This window comes from Protomyctophum parallelum (genome assembly GCF_964188405.1).
Source record: "Protomyctophum parallelum genome assembly, chromosome: 21".
NCBI lineage: Eukaryota > Metazoa > Chordata > Actinopteri > Myctophiformes > Myctophidae > Protomyctophum > Protomyctophum parallelum.
Genome location: NC_139713.1, coordinates 30,449,128 through 30,463,689, shown reverse-complemented (window position 1 = coordinate 30,463,689; position 14,562 = coordinate 30,449,128). Strand labels below are relative to the sequence as shown.

General features: G+C 44.4%; 1 long non-coding RNA gene across 1 annotated transcript; it reads left to right on the top strand.

Annotated features, from left to right (window-relative positions):
- The first annotated feature begins 3,157 nt into the window (after positions 1–3,157).
- Positions 3,158–12,432, top strand: LOC310879465. Its single transcript, XR_014571015.1, has 3 exons — positions 3,158–3,234; positions 6,676–6,801; positions 11,478–12,432. It is a non-coding gene; the product is annotated as an uncharacterized lncRNA (long non-coding RNA).
- The last annotated feature ends 2,130 nt before the right edge of the window (positions 12,433–14,562 follow it).

Genomic DNA, 14,562 nt, shown 5'->3' with positions numbered 1-14,562 from the left:
GGAGAAGGTGAGTTATAGCAGGTTAGACCTGCTATACTTAATTTATAATTTGTTGACCGACTGCTGCGGTTGCTATAGCTGAAATAACTAAAAACTCCAGTGAAAATCTGGTATTTTCAATGAGCAACACAGTCGTACGATGAAGAAAGAGAAATAGGCTTTAGGGGCCTTTCACTGCCTGTGAGGAAGTGTTTGGGTTTTATTGGTTTCATATGACACGACAGGGCCTTTTTAAGATGTTGTAGACGCGCTGGTAAAAAAGCAGTCTGCCCTCTCCTGCATTAAGTGCCCCTGTGATCTCGGCCATATTTATAGGCACTGTCTTATGTCACATGGCTTCCATTTCTTCACTTGTTGGGACCCCCTGTGGCTGCTTTTACAAGCGCAGGGATGAAGAGGTCAAGAGATCCCTTGTCAATGACCTGAAGGCTGAGGAGAGGAGAGGAGAGGAGAGGAGAGGAGAGGAGAGGAGAGGAGAGGAGAGGAGAGGAGAGGAGAGGAGAGGAGAGGAGAGGAGAGGAGAGGAGAGGAGAGGAGAGGAGAGGAGAGGAGAGGAGAGGAGAGGAGAGGAGAGGAGAGGAGAGGAGAGAGGTAAAGTACATTTATAGGTAAGGATAGCAGAAGACGTGACTGGACAGTATAGAATGAGGAGGCTGTAACTTGAACTGTGTGATGGAAGACAGAGAGGTTCATTATCGTAAAATGAAAATATTATTATTGTTTAAATTGTAAATGATCAAACTGAACTCCAACATGGTCGAGGCAGATGGCCGCCCACCCTGGAGCCTGGCTCTGCTCAATGCTTCTTTCCGTTTACAGCAGAGTTTTTCCTTGCCACTATTGCCAAATGCTTGCTCATACATGGGGGAAATGTTGGGTCTCTGCTCTACACGTAAAGTGCCCTGAGACTTGTGATTTGGCACTATAAGTATGGCTTGATTAAGCTGTCGCCACTTAAGTCACAGGAAGTTATTGCATCCACCTTGTGGACAGCTAGTTGTGCAAATGCTAACTAACTATTACATGCAGTTCTGTGCTTCCAACTCAGAACCGAGGACAGCCTTGTTGTAGCAAGAGGCACTGCAACACAACAACTGTCCTTTAAAAGTCAAAGTCCACAGTCCAATCCTGGTCAGAGTCATAAATATTTACACCTTAATAGCAGTCCTTTATGACTTTCATTTTCAAATCAACAAGATCCTTCAAGTTGATTAAATATATGGAATGTGTCAGTTGTCACGCCCTGAAATTGCCCCAATGTTGACTAAGAAAACGACAAACCCATATTGATGTGTTGTAGAAGTACACACTTAAGTGTCTTAAAACATTTACTGGCTTTATGCGACATGTCATTAACATTTCCCAGCCTGTGTCACTGAATGATAAAAAGCCATGAAATTATACCTGTACAAACGGCAGGTGTGGGGCTGTTATGCGTACAATGAGATATAGAAATCCGGCTTTAGGTCATCTATGGTGACTATGGTGATAAATAAATTATAAAAAAGTTTAAATGAAAATTAAAACATGCTATCTCTCATTTAAAATAGGGCAATGGAATCTGAGTTCTGGGTGCTGACAATGAGTGAATGTCTCTCTCTCTCTCTCTATCCCCCTCTCTCTCTCTCTCTCTCTCTCTCTCTCTCTCTCTCTTAATTTCTCCCTCGGTCTTCAGCCCTCTGCATCTGCTCTCCTTCTCTAGCATGTGGTATGGCACAGAGGTTTTAGTGGGCACTAAAAATACACTGTTAAAACACAGTTTTAAAAGTTCCTAAAAGCATTTTTCCTCTCTGGGGTTGGCACTTTTATCCACGATCAGATTTCACATATGACATGAGCGCACCTGGGGAGGGGAATGAAAAGAAGGGGGGGGGCTCCCACACATCGTGTGGAGAAGGGGGGAGGCTAATCAGATTTATTGTTTTAATCAGAGAAGGGAGGTGTCTCTTTCCCTTTGTGGTGATGACTTTGTGACCTCCGAACAATCCCAGACTCGAGTCCTCGATCTGCAGCCGAGACGTGAGAGACAGTCAGGATGAAGTGAATGGCTGCCCTGGTTCGTCTCAGTGGCTGCGCGCCTTATGTATGTTGACACAGTTACCATCCAGCGCTGAAACTGAACTACTGCTTAACGATGCTTTATGATGATTACCACCAACCCCAGAAAACTAGGTCACAGGACAAGAAGGAAAAAGGATCAGTGTAGTGTAACAACTGATCATTGTGAAATGAGTGATAAGGATGTTCTCATTAGCCTACAATCCACCAATACGATACAATACAATACAATATTCAGGACATCCGTTCTTTTTATATTTTTTATCGAATGGGTTCCAAGATTACTTCAATCTGCTAAGGATGTCAATTAGCTACAACAGATTCTGGACAGTTCTGACAGGCATTTTGATTGGTCAAAATGATTCCAGATGTGCTCAAATCACAATATAGCCATGCTCAAAATACAATTCCATGGTTAAAGGGATGCTAATCCCCCGCTTTGCTAGGCTAGAATCTTCAATGTCAAATCAAGTAGTACTAATTTACTTACTAGAACTTTTGCATTTTTCACCATTAAATATACTGTATGGGTTGGATGTAGTTGAATTAGGCCTACAAGACAATATATATTGTTTTGATGGTAACATGTAATTACACTCAAGGTTCAATACTGTTATTACCACTTCATGCTAAATTGTTCTATTGCTTAACCACTTAAGCCCTTTGTCATGTGGTCACAACGCGACAGGTTGTGAGTCTTTACTTTTGTGAACAATATTCCACCTACAGTATAATGACATGCACGAAATAGGGATGTTGAAAATGCTTAAATGTTCAGATCTTGTGTTTTCTTTAGTCAGTTTGAGTGTATTAGCCAGTGTGAAACTGTCCATGCTGCTCAGGAGGGAGTGGGCACGCTGGGGTCAGATCCAAATGTGACAAGACTCACAGGGACGAGGCCCTTGACCCCTTCTACCATCTCGTAAAAATGATTTTTATTTGCACTTTTTCCCCTTTTATAGTACTCTGTGTGTGCAGGAAGGCATTTGAGAGCAGGAAGAGGTAAAAGAAAAAAGACTCAAAGTCCTCTCTCTGTGTGTGTGTGTCTCTCTCTCTCTCTCTCTCTCTTTCTCTCTCTCCGTAGGGATAGCACAGTGACAAGGGGAAGGGGTTAAGGCTGAGTTCAAGGGGGTCAACATTCCCAAAGGTCAAAGGTCAGGTTCAGACAGGAGAGAGGTGAGCTGCACTGTGTTTTAAGGACTTCTTTTTATATAGTGTTTCGGATAAAGACACGTGTGAAGTGTGTGTGTGTGTGTGTGTGTGTGTGTGTGTGTGTGTGTGTGTGTGTGTGTGTGTGTGTGTGTGTGTGTGTGTGTGTGTGTGTGTGTGTGTGTGTGTGTGTGTGTGTGTGTGTGTGTGTGTGTGTGTGTGTGTGTGTGTGTGTGTGTGTGTGTGTGTGTGTGCGTGCGTGTGGGGAGGGGGCATGGTCCTTTTAAAAGTCGGGGTTACACAAGTGGGGAATGAGAGCTGGACCTCGTAGGCGTAAAAAGGGAGCCAAATCTATAGCCACTCATTGATGTCCGTGGAGTGGAACATAAAGTGTAGAGCGATGAGTACGGGACCTGTGCCCAGAACGAGGGAGAAGATTGTGGCTTTGAATCGCACATGGCCACAGAGCTAAGAGAAGGAGTAAAGACGCTATACAACATTTTCAGATAACTGTATTGTGGGTTTTGAATGTTTTTCTTGGCCGCCCAAGAACACACATCCACGTTACCGCGGCCTCTACCAGGGCTTGTAGCGCTGGAACCGAGCTGAGGAAATGAATCGCAGTTACACAAACACAACCTGCAATTTGCAATGTTCCCCTTGGACATTCATTCTGAAGACAAGACAGTGCTATGGTGGAAATTCAGGACGATAAAAAATAAATCACAAAGAGGACGTTCGACTCAGTATTGAAAGGATTAGAGGTGTTCTTCACTAGCCAATGACAATAAGTCCCTGCTGCTGTACAAACAAAAGTAGTTTCAGTGAATCGTAATCAGAGACGCAATCAAAGCCAATGGCGATATCTCTGCTGTGATTAGATTTTGGTTAATTTATTTAGTCTCAGATTTGGGGAAACCGGTTGATCCTCCCTGCAGTGGTCAGGAATGACCACATGCATGCAGTACTAAATACAATCCATTTGTTACATCTCATATACTGTATATATTGTACAGGTACACACACTCCTTGACATTGCAGCAACAATACTGCAGTTTGTCCACTCTGAGAATCAGTTCACTTATTATCTTCATGTAAACTGAAAAAGAAGATGCATAAAATGTCTTGTGTAATAGCATGACCTCTGCATTTCAAGCCTTAATTTGCTGCCTTCAATTTCAATTTCCCATACATTTGTGCCCTTAGCACATTTTATATTATGCAATTGTTTGTCATAATTGGAATATAACTTGAACCCACTGAACCCAGCCAATGTTGGTGTGCTTGTTAATTTCTGAACGGGAACCCATTTTGGTGTCAGCATCATGTCGTGCTTTAGCTATTTAAAAATAGCAGATCTACAAGCTCATATCGCGCCACCGAGTGGCGCGATACGAGCTTGTAGGTCTGCTATTTTTTAAAAATCGAAGAACGACTGACAGAAAACTGTCAGGATGTAGTAGACGTTTATAGAATCTGATCCCAGGTCAGAATGTGTTAAAAATAAACATTACACATCGAAATCGGAGAAAATGTCCAAAATGACCCCCTCACCTCTGTGTGCTTCTCTGCCATGTGGAGGCCTAATTCTCCATGCAGTGATCACTATATACAGTAGATGGGATTAGATTAGGTTAGATAAGATTAGGGATTGTTTGAGAATAAACATTCAATGTGATTCCGAACACGTAATCCTTGCACCATAGCCTGTAATCCCATGTAATCCATGGGCAGGCTTGTTTACACAATGCAAATCCTTAGTGATATTTAATGTAACTTGGAAGAGAGTATACAAACAGAACCAAATGGACCTGGGTCCATTTGGTTCCGTTTGTACTCTCTTTTCCGAGTTAGGACTTGTAGGAAAGGGACGGAGCAAAGGGGTTGTGGATATGAATTAGGATTTATGATACCCTAACCTGAAGCTCGCGTCCAGTGGGCGGAAAGCCTGGTTTTCATTCCGAATTGACAGTGCGATCTGGTCTAGAGCCCTCTTTCTATATATACACACACACACATATTATATCTCGAAGACCAGGACTGGATCAGCAAACTGCGAAGCGACTTGATCCCAGTCTAGTAATCCCTGGTGTCCGATCCCTCTGCGGTGTCTCAGGATGTGTCTGATTAGGCCCAGTGGGTGTCCGTCTTCCCTCCGAACAACGTGAACTCTGTCGGGTCACCAGCTGTCCTCAGTACACACTACAGGAAAACTATCCTGGCCGCGACACATGATATGCGATGTGTAACTGTATCGGATTATTTATATAAAATCTTTATCAGCAAATGTGGCAGAAGAACACTGAAACCCTGCCACACGTCTTTCAGTGAGAGTAAACGCCATCCTCCGAGACGCCGACACGCGATACACGTTGTGGTAAATGTATCTGTCTCTCAGTATGAAATTCTCATCTAAAATGTGACATTGTTTAACTTTGGATCATATAATTTGTTGCACGGTTTTGTTGCTTAATATAAAAAATAAATGGGGGTCGAGGGATTACCGTGATCCCATTTGTGGACGTTTATGATAGCAGTCGTTAGGCTGGCCTTGAAGATATTGTAAAAACTCACAGCTATAGTGCAACTTTTATTTATGATGTCACTGATTTTGCGATGGCTGGCACATGTAGCAAAGTGGTCGTTTTTTGAAAAGGCCAATCATCTCAGCTTCATTGGTCTAGTGCTGAAGAAAGATTATTTATAAGTCCCAATCAAAAAAGCTGTGACCGAAAAGCTGTTGCATCACGTCTCTCTGGCGCCCATAACTCACTATACACTGGGAGATTAAATGTGGAGCTGGGTGAATTAAAATGGACTGACCGGCGCTTGTTTAGAGGCTGACAGTGGCATGCACAAACACATACACACTCACATGCACATGCCGACACAAAACCTGGAACACACACACACACACACACACACACACACACACACACACACACACACACACACACACACACACACACACACACACACACACACACACACTCGCGTGAGAGAGTGAGTGAGTGAATCAATTCCTGTCTCCACTATCAATCCATATCCCGAACGTTTGGCCTCTTTCTGTGAATAAACTGAGCTACAGTCCTAACAGCAACCCAATATTTTATATATTTCACTGGTGTCAAAGTCTCAAACTGAGCTGATACCTTCTGGCACTTGGCAGAAATGTCTCCCCACTTGAAAGGTGCTCGGCCGAGAATAGCTCAAGTTCTGTGTGTCTGTCAATGTGAAAATGTGTGACGCTGAAAACCGATGATCAGTGGCCTATCGCATAAGACGCCGCACTGTAAACTCCTCGGGTGTTCATTTGACCCTGCAGAGTGTGCAAACCGGTCCACTTCGTTCCATCCGTTCCCTCTCAAGTAACCCTCAGGACTTTGCAGTGTGTATCCTCTATTCACCTTGAAAGACAACCGAAACAATTTGTACTTTGCCAAATGTCCTTTTTGTTCTACTTCCCAGAAAGCCCTCCATTGACGGCCCGCATGTGGTGATGTTCTCAATCAGTGGGAAACGGAGCACCGGTCGGGGCCGGGAGGGGCCTCGCTCACCACGGCGTATACACGGCGGCGACAGAGACGGACTCAGGTAACCGGGAAAGTGTAATTACGCGTCCGCCCTGATCCCTGTGAGTGCTCCCACTGACCACGTTCTCCACCCGCGGCACCGCAGGCTTTGGCACGGGTGGCAGAGAGGGTCACTGTTTAACCCTTTCTGACCTGAGATCAGATTCATACGAGGTTTCCGCCGGACACACACACTGGTCTGATGAAACCCATTCTGACCTGAGATCAGATTCTAAAAATATCTGTTTGAAAATGACAGTTTTCTGAAAAAGCTATGTTTCTATGTCAGTCGTTCTTCGATTTTTCAAAAATGGCAGACCTACAAGCTCGTATCACGCCACTCGGTGGCGCGATATGAGCTTGTAGATCTGCTATTTTTCAATAGCTAAAGCACGACATGATGCCGACACCAAAATGGGTGCCCGTTCAGAATGGGTTAATAATGAACAGGTCGAGCCCGCTGTAACGGATACATGCACCTGCTTTATGCATCAGTCAATTACCTAATTAGAACTCTCTCCCTCAGGGGAAAGCTAATACCTGTCTCGCTGGAGCGGCAGGACAAGCCAGCTCCATGTGAACGGGGGCGCTTAGCAGACAGACAGATACCTGTGTGTGTGAGGCTTTGTGTGTGTGTGTGTGTGTGTGTGTGTGTGTGTGTGTGTGTGTGTGTGTGTGTGTGTGTGTGCGCTCGCGCATGCGTGGGTTGGTGGGTGTAAGTGTGAGCAACAATAGAAAGGGGGTCCCGTATTGCTTTGCACAGATCAGGTACCCAAGGACACTCATGGGAAATTGTGCTCTCTGAGATTGTGATCCACTGACTATCCAATGCCCCCCCCCCCCCAACACACACACACACACACACACACACACACACACACACACACACACACACACACACACACACAGACAGACACACAGACACACACAGAGAGACCCCCCCCCCCTCACACACACACACATACATACACACCTGCCGCCCTCGACTATTCAACTCACCCTGAGAAAGTGATCCATGAAACTCAGATGACGGGGGGGGGGGGGGGGTCTGGGGAGTTTGTACCCTGGTTCTTTGTGAGAGGATTTAGAAATACAGTATTTACTTAAAGTGGGCACGCTCACCGGAGCTCCGTGATGAGCGGATCATCGAGCGGTGCTTTCTGAGGGTGCGGCCGACTGATTGCGAGGTCAGACCGTAATGGTCTCCTGGTGGACGCTCATGGCGCGCGCACGGCCGTGCGGGGCCCACGCTTTAATGACGCAAGGACAGCTGTGTCCAGACCGTTCACTGTTCAGCGTTCAGCATGGGAACACCGAGGTGGAGCCAGGGGGGCAGGCAGAGGAGGGAGAGTATTAATGACGAGGCCGCCTCTCACACGGTGCAATCTGCCGCGTTAATTGTGTCCATTTGTAACTCTGAGAGTGCACAAATGTTATACGGGGATCCTTCTGGTTCCACTTGTACACTCTCAGAGATAAAAGGAACACTTTACCGATGTAAAACTTTATCTTGATATCCTGATCTGGTCCTCACCCAGAGCCATTGTGAGAGAGAGTTACAAGTCGTAACTCTCTCTCTCTCTCTCAATAGCTCTGGTGAGGACCAGATCAGGATATGGGCTGATTGGCTTTGGTGTGTCGTAACTTACGACATACCAAAGCCAATCTGTTGTAAATAGAAAATATTATTCGTCCAATATTCAGTATTCAATAATGTTTTGCCAAAACCAGCTAACCCATTCTGAACGGGCACCCATTTTGGTGTTAGCATCATGTTATGCTTTAGCTATTGAAAAATAGCAGATCTACAAGCTCATAGCGTGCCACAGAGTGGCGCGCTACGAGCTTGTAGGTCTGCTATTTTTTGAAAAATCGAAGAACGACTGACATTTTTAGAATCTGATCTCGGGTCAGAATGGGTTAATCAGACCAGTGTGTGTCCAGTGGACCCCGTATGAATCTGATCTCAGGTCAGAATGGGCAACACAGTTATTGTGTAAGTTGTTTCGGTGTGCTCAGAGTCAGACATAACGGAAGCAAGAATAAGAAGAATCGGCGACCAACAGTTCCAAACACTATGTTGTGCATGCAGTTCCAAACATTGAATCCTTATAGTGGGTGTTGATGAAGCCTGCGTGATACATCAACCAGGTGATAGCACTGCGGTGAGGTCTGGTCCTGCAATAATGCTCATTATAGGACAGATACCATTTCTGTCTTGCTCTGTGTCCCAGAGGTATAGGCTGTGGATAGTTCGGAAATCTGCCTACCAGTGATATGGTGATGATTCCAAACGAATGGAAAATACAGCCTCTCTCTTCCTGGCAAGAATAGCACGCTGAAATAGAAGCCACTGTTGTTGCATCAATAAGACACTGAAAAAAAAGTTTTGATGATGTCATCAGTAGACTAATTCCCAAACGAGCCAGTCCACCTCTGAGGCACAGAGCGTGTATAGACAGAAATGTCCATTTGGTTACATTTGTAACACTCTCAGAGTTAAATAAACGTATTGCTGTCCATATACAGTAAGAGCAGAGACGGAGGAAGGGGAGTTGGAGTGATGAGACTCTCACTTTCTCCGAGGCAGAAGGGGGCGGGGGAAGGGTGGACATTCAGGATCGGTCCGATGTTTGGTCCATATATCTTCATCACGGTATCCCATGATCCCACACTCTGCCCCGCCCACCTCGCTCTGTCAGGGAATGAGAATGACAATCAGGGAAATGCACAAACATCACTCCCCCTTTCCCAACCAAACCAACAAGACATTGCCGTCACCGATACCCTGCACACACGCACGCACGCACACACGCAAGCAAGCACACGCACATGTGTTGTTGTGTGTTTTACTACACAAAAAAAAATCAATTCCTGCTTATTAATAATGACTATGGTGTAAATCTCAGTGCTGCAAGGGAGAAGGATAAAACGGAGAAAAGAACTGGGGCTGGAGATGGGGGGGGGGGGGGGGTGCATGTTCCTAAAAATCAATTTTCACACAACAGAACTATTACGTTATTGAGAAGTGGGATGACTGATTGGGAGACTGTAGCGGGAAGGGAGATGTAGAGATGAATTGCCTATACTCACACTTTTTGTGTGTGTGTGTGTGCGCGTGCGTTCGTGCGCATGTGCGTATGCGTGTGTGCATGCGTATGTGCATGCATGTAAGGGTGTGAGCTGAGCTGTGTCTATGCCTAGCTGTGCATGCACGAGGGTGGTCATTTCTTTCTTTTATACATTGGTGTGACTGCATGCCATGTATGTGTGACTGTTTCGGTATATTATTCCTCGTAGAGCACATACATATTGCTGATGGTTATATTTTGCCAATTAAGTTAGTATTCAGAGCACCTATAATTATGTTGTCAACCATCACGTTCTTCATTATACGTCCTTCCTTCCCTTGTTTTCTTGCACATACTGTAATGGCCGAGATGAAGAAGTGACACCAAGCCCACTTCTTCTGCATGCTTAGCATCCTGAAGTATAAAGAGAGGGATGTGGCCTGTCTCAGCGAGAAAATCCCAAAGTGCTTGCAGACTCCTAGCTGCTAATACAGCTAATGCAGTAATGTAAGGGCCGAGGCGATTAATGAGAGCGCTCTGGCCCTGACATCTCAGACACCCTAATGTTACTGCAGCGTCTCCCTGGTCGTGCTTTAATCCATCACCGGCCACCATAACCCAATTACAGCCTGACGCTTTACTTTTAGCTCCTCTGCTGGGTCGTTCACACACATCTGTAGAGGGCACACAACCACACACGCACACGCACACACACACGCACACGCGCACACACACACACACACACACACACACACACACACACACACACACACACACACACACACACACACACACACACACACACACACACACACACACACACACACACACACATTTATATAAGTGTTTGAGCATAGACAGACATACACATTTTGGGGAGCGAAAAGGCTCTGTAATGGCATAGTTATAGACATACGCACACGCGTGCGCAAGCACACACACACACACACACACACACACACACACACACACACACACACACACACACACACACACACACACAGTATAGTCTCAACGGATTCAGTCATGCAAACTAAAAACAACAACTTATTTTTCATACAAATCCCGATACCATACTTTAGATGTGGGCTATTATTCTTCTCGTGTCAATGGGGTGATCACCATGCAGGTATTGTGGTAAACCATTTTGTCCCCATGCACATCACCCAATGTGATCTCTCAGAATCACTTCAAACATTCAAACGATATGTTGAATATGACTTACTTCGATTTTGAACGTCCAACATTAGCCTATTACCTTCAAAACAGTTCAGTCACCACTGAAAACAGTTCAGTAGGTTTGAAACTCGTAGATATTCTGGCCCTTTGACCACTGCTCATTCAGTGGTCGAGTACTGTACTCTGATTTATATTATAGTCAGCTAATTTCCTCATTTCCTGGATCCCCATTGTGTAACTGGCAGAACCCCTGTCTTGTTTTGATAGTAATCTTTGCATTATGCCCGGGTCCCAGAGGTGCATCAGCATATAGGCTCCAGTCATGGGGTTGGGGGCGGCGGGAGGGGGTATGGCTGCACTGCATTTTTCATGAGACCCTCCTGTGCAATATTCATGATCCACCCTGATTCATTCAAAAACAATACTTAACTTTTTTTTCTCCCAACAGGATCACTGTGACAAGATCCAGCTGCCAAACCCTGGAGCACGAACAAAGAAAGTTTGATGTGATGCAGTGCAGGAACTAGAAGACCTTCGCATGCTCCTCATTTATACTTCATGTACAGCAGTGCCGCACGGCAAAACAGGCCACCTGCAAGCTCACAAAGCTCAGTGAGCTTGTAGATCTAGATCGGCTGTCTTTGCCCTGCGATAACATAACCCGACAGGGTACAAATGAAAGCAATAAGCTCTAAGAGGGCGTGGTTTACAATGATTTTAGAACAGCTACTGTAAGTGGCCTTGTTAGGCACAATGCAGACTCAGACTCAGACTGTACTGTAAATCACGGCCTCATATGGTGCCTATTGCTTTTATAAACCTGTTACAAAATATGGCACGGAAATCATAGACATAATATCATATCAATTGATCATTTGATCATATCATATCATTTTAATAACATTTTCACCACAAGAGTAATTGCTCAAAGGAATCAGTCCCCCACTGCCTGCCAGTCATTATAGATACTTACCAGTTACCACTGATGTATTTATGGATTATTTTAAACACTGCTTTTAAAATGCATCTTAAAACATTTTTTTATTCTTTGGCTTTTGAGTTTAGTAACCTACTAATGTTTGTTTGTATTTCTATTGTGCTTTTGTGGTGTTATTGTACTTAGTTTGGGTGTACAGCAATTTAGTCAACTCTGCTGTTTTAAATATGCTTTATAAATAAAGTTGGAATGGATCAAATGATGTTCCCAATGTTCCTCCCTGCCTGTATCCCTCTCTCTTTCTCTGTCTCTCTTTCACTTCCGTCTGTTATGTCACAGACTCACAGCACTGTAACCGCATTGTCAATCCAAAGATCTATGTACTGGCTTCCTTTAAATCAGGTGGATTGACTTCTTAAGAGTTACTGGAGGAGTCTACTTCCATTAGCCACTCCCCAACTACTGCAAATTAACTTAAATGTACCCGCTCAATAAAGTTCAAGACAATCATTTGCATGTCAATGTCCTTTTTTCTTTCAGGGCTCTCCCAAACATACAGCTGACTCGTGCAAATCCTCCAGCTAAGTTAAGATGGCTGTGATTTTGCCGTACTGTTGCCAATTATACAATTATTAGCTGATTGCTAAGGGAAATGGAGTTTAATTGAAATGGGAACTTAGCAATCTGGTATAATAATAATAATGTATGAATAATGATTAAAAAAAACATGACAAAAATGTCTTCAATTTGAAAATCTGTTTCATTTATTTATTTCCATCTCTTTCAGTTACATTATTTGCTGTTGTGAAAGGGGTGTATTGTGATGTTGTAGGGGTGTATTGTGAATGTATCTTTGTGGGGGTTCTCTCTCCTGATTGGATCAAAGCAGTATCCCAACCTGAAAATGTATTTTCTGTGTACTAAAGAGAGAAGTTACTGAACTCTTCATAGCAATGATTACTATTGGAATATATAGAGCTAACCTTTCCACAACAAATTTACTTTGTCGTACTGTTGATCCTGTTTGGAGTTGTATAGTCATCAGACTATACAGCTAATGATGACTCTGCCTATGACGACAATTGACAACATGCATTTGTTAATGTCTCCATCAATATTATAGGTGTCCAGTAGGCCTAATCATATTACAGATGGCTCCGAACAGTTTAGACCAGTGAAATGCATGTCAGCCTATACCTCTGAATAACAACATAGTAGCGTATCTGGGAGAGTGTGTTCCATATTTACATCCTCATACATCATAGAACTTACCCATATAGTTTCATTTGACTAGCAGCGATTAATTGTATCTTGTCTTAATGTCTTAATATGACATTCAATGCCACTGCCCATCTTCCAATCAATAGATTGAAAGACGCGTTTCTGATTACACTCCCCCAAACCGCTGCTGTCCTTTCCCAACTCTATACCATCGTCCCTATAGCGTCTGTGTCATCATCATTAACACGTGTTTGAGCTGGATTCATGTCACTAAATGAGTTACCTCGCATCATTAGTGGCTGAGATCATGTTCACACCAATCTAGCAATACTGGAATCATTGAAGAAATGGGTGTGATGTGTGAGTGAGTGGGGTTCTATTTAGGGGAGTCACTGGGGTTGGGGCGGCTAGAATGATACCCTCCACCACCACCTGCCCACCACCTGGAGAGTAGACTGCAGGTGTTGACCAGGCCCCTGCAGGTAAAGTGAAGAAGGTTTGATCAGATGAACAATGGCAAGGCTAGGGATGACTTTATCTGTCATGATATTCTACAGTACACCATATACAATCCCCAGTGTTATCCATTTGTAACTCTGGGTGCACAAATTACTCTTACAGCCTTGTAAGCAAAATCTCTCTCTCTCTCTCTCTCTCTCTCTCTCTCTCTCTCTCTCTCTCTCTCTCTCTCTCTCTCTCTCTCTCTCCCCCCGTCCCTCTCAGATGTCAGCCTGCCAGAGACAAAGTTCGTCAGAGAAACAAGAGGGGTGGAGTCGTGGACCTCTAAGGAGGAGACCTCGCAGCACGCTCAAGTGCTATAAGTGCCCGGGAGTCGTCTTACAAGAAACACTTATTGCATTTTGTATTGAGCATGATGTTATGAAAAATTAATGTAGTGATGGTGCTCCCGCTTCTCCAGTCTGTTTATGTGTGTGTGTGTGTGTGTGTGTGTGTGTGTGTGTGTGTGTGTGTGTGTGTGTGTGTGTGTGTGTGTGTGTGTGTGTGTGTGTGTGTGTGTGTGTGTGTGTGTGTGTGTGTGTGTGTGTGTGTGTGTGTGTGAGTGTGTGAGTGAGAGTGTGCAGATGAACACATGTGGCTGAATGTGTGTGCTGTGCAAATATTTGGTCTTGATTTCTGTGTGTCTGTGCGTGTGTGTGTGTGTGTGTGTGTGTGTGTGTGTGTGTGTGTGTGTGTGTGTGTGTGTGTGTGTTTGAAACTGGTGCCAGTTGAGCGTGGGGGACTTTCCTTGCATAACTATATACAGTACATATCATGCAGATTTCCATCTCCAGAGGCCTGACATGTCAATTAAAAGTACCCAATGAATCAATGACAGGCACTTTATTGACAATCGTTACTGTACAGGCTTCCCTGG